Source organism: Electrophorus electricus, chromosome 10 (genome assembly GCF_041902795.1).
Source record: "Electrophorus electricus isolate QZ-2024a chromosome 10, ASM4190279v1, whole genome shotgun sequence".
Lineage (NCBI taxonomy): Eukaryota > Metazoa > Chordata > Actinopteri > Gymnotiformes > Gymnotidae > Electrophorus > Electrophorus electricus.
The window spans coordinates 12,626,276-12,629,299 of record NC_137506.1 but is presented as its reverse complement, the minus strand read 5'-3'; the positions used below and the strand labels follow the sequence as shown (position 1 = coordinate 12,629,299).

The following is a 3,024-nucleotide window of genomic DNA, read 5'->3' as shown; positions in this document are numbered from 1 at the left end:
AACAGGCTTGATGGTTTTCCAGTGCACGACACTGTGATACCAGGGCTGGCCCAAGCCTGTGTGGGGCCCTATGAAGAAATCTGAGCTGCCACTGACATAACATAGGTAAAAAAACAAATAGAAATAAATACATGGTCTTTGGCACCCTCTTGGTGGCCTTAGCAGGCTCTCATTTTGCTTATATGGCGGGACAATTGTTCTGCTGTTATCCTATCTATCGAGCAGTCCTACCTAGATTTAGTGCACTTATGTACATTACCCTTAGTCCAGGTTTCTGGTGTTTATTTTAGATGCATTTTTGGTTGTATATATTATAATTAGGCTACTGTGAACAATTGTATACCATATAGCTACAGCACCTGTACTTCACACACATGTAGTAATCGGATCTAGAAAGTTGCCAACCCTATTAAAATATTAGGTTTATAGTATAATATTTGAATTAAACAGACAAAGCGTTAATCACAATCATTTGCATGATGATTAAATCTTGAACCAAAAATGTATCAGAGAGCTCTAGTGTTTTTTAGAGACACACACCCAATAAAATTGTGCTTGACCATTTCTTGCCCTCTATATCATTCTCTGCAGTTTACTGAGAAAGACCTGACACTGGGTAATGCCGTTGTCTATTCGAAGGCCAAAACAACAACAATCTTTGTTATCAAAGACTCACTCCACCCTGACCACAGCCTCTTCTTTTAGAAGCCATGAGAAAACCACCATCGCAGCTTGAGAGCACAAATCTAGCCTCTTAAGAGGTGTTATGTTCCACAGGCAGTTCGATATCTCAATGCACTCCACATGAAAGTAATTTTCTTTCCATGAGTGCAAATTGCACTTTTAATGCCTGATATTTCAGCCACTCATTTCTCTCACTACATGACAAAACTCTCGAAACTTTTCTGCAAAAGCACTGAATGTTATTCTAACCTTTTATGGCCTTTCTCCATTCATGTACACAAAGTCCAGTATGATTCCAAATGTCATCAAAAGATATATCTGTTTGTAGCTGAACAACTTATGCAATGTGATCTTTCTTCTTTGTGTCAAATGAACTTAACAATTGAAACATCCAAAACTGGCTGTGTTTCTTGCCAACATACTGGTGTTTGGACATGTGGGATTACTTGCGCGTCACTTTCAATAGTTCAATTGGTAGAGTAGAAGTTAAAACTGTCATCCTTAGGCTGTCGGTTCAACTCCGACTCCCACAAACTTTATGTTTTAATGCAGAATCTGTCATTTTATATGAGCAAAAAAAGAGGTTTTTCCCTGACCGGGAATCGAACACGGGCCGCGGCGGTGAGAGCGCCGAATCCTAACCACTAGACAACCAGGGACAAAGCTGTAGAGTCTGCGCTCCTACTATTCTGACAATTTTTGGATGCATACTGGAATTGGTATGCATGAGTGGAAAAAGGCCATAAAGCGAGTTATTCATCTTTCTCTTTGTTCTACAAAAAAATGAAGTTTGCAAGAGTCAGGGCTCTTTTTTACCATCTGGGAAAAGAGGGAACGCTGGTGTCACTAACACATGGAAAGAGCTGTTATAGTATTCCCCATTTGTCCCCTTAATGTTTCTGACATTTTAGCCACTCATTTCTCTCTCTACATGAAAACATTCTAGAAAATTTTCTCCAAAAAGTACAGAATGTTATTCTAAGTACTCGGAAAATAGTCTTTTCCTCCCCCTTCTGACGCGTGAACTTATAGACGCCCTTGAATGCACGGTGTCTCTGTAATTAACAAGGGAGAGAGCGTATGCCACTCTCTCTCTCCCTAAGAGTACAGCCAATTATGCTCCTTTAGACTCCCAGCCACAAATGGCTGTGACACCATCAGTTTCAAAGTTAAACACAACTCCTATAGTACTAATAAAAGCTTCACACTCACCTCAGCTGGGACATGGCAGACACTGAAGGAAACTCCTCACTTCACTCTCTTCATCTGACCAGTCATTAAGCTCCACTGGTTTCTTCACTGTTTGGAGTTTCAGCACTTCTAGCACTTTTAATATTAGAATAGAATCCCTTTATTTACTAAAGGTACACAGAAATGTACATAGGTACACAGAAACTTATTGTATGTAAGAGTGCAATAGTTCAAAGCTGTATTAGTGCAGATAAATACAACTACAGTGCCATTGCAGCTTTTAATGCTGTTTCAGTATCAGGGTCTTCAGGAAGGCTCCACCTGGCAACCCTGAAGTGCCTTGCAATGCTTAAAACTACACACACACACACACACACACACACACACACACACAAACAAACACTCAACAAGGTGAGTTCTGCTTATTTGTTATTGGATATTTGTTAAGAAGGCTGATCGCCATTTAAAATTAGATTCTACACACTGTAATTGTTACACTGGTGAGTTTGAGGTAGAGATGCACTTTCATTAATACTGCTTACACTGTGTTTCTTTACAACACGCATGGACGTGTTGAAGCATCTCATATGCATGGAACACTACTACTCAGAGCATTGGAAGGTTGAAAACAGAAGCTATCTGGCTCACACAATGTTTTAAATGTGCCAAGGGAAATTCCAAGTGTGGCCATCCTTGAGTGGAGTGGAAGATAAATATGTTTTTTTGTATTTCAAAGCAGCTGTAAGAGTATAACAGGCAGTTTAGAACATGTCAGTCCCTCCATGTAATTTGAGAGAAAATATCCTATGAAGATTGGACCAAGATTCCTGCCGAGTATTTTCAGCACATAGTGGAAACTATGCCAGAAAGAATTGCTGCAGTTCTGGAGGCCAAAGAAGGTCCAACATGCTATTAAATGGGTGTACTTAAGCCCACTGTGTCCTATAATAGGATGTTGCTGGAATGTATGTGGATGTTGTTGAAATGGCCGCAGAGTTGCGGCAGCAGTACAGGTCGTCTGTAATCCTTTCCCCCATCCGAGTGAGTTTGCCCTATTACACGGGGTCGAGTTATGATGTGAATGTTTAATTACACAGGATGGATTGTGGGCGACGGAACCGAACAGCCTTCAGGATTCAAATAGAGAAA

At 40.4% G+C, this 3,024-nt stretch overlaps 1 non-coding gene across 1 annotated transcript; it reads right to left on the bottom strand.

Annotated features, from left to right (window-relative positions):
* Positions 1 to 1,271: 1,271 nt before the first annotated feature.
* trnae-cuc (transfer RNA glutamic acid (anticodon CUC)) lies at positions 1,272 to 1,343 on the bottom strand. Its single transcript has one exon. It is a non-coding gene; the product is annotated as a tRNA-Glu (tRNA).
* Positions 1,344 to 3,024: the final 1,681 nt, after the last annotated feature.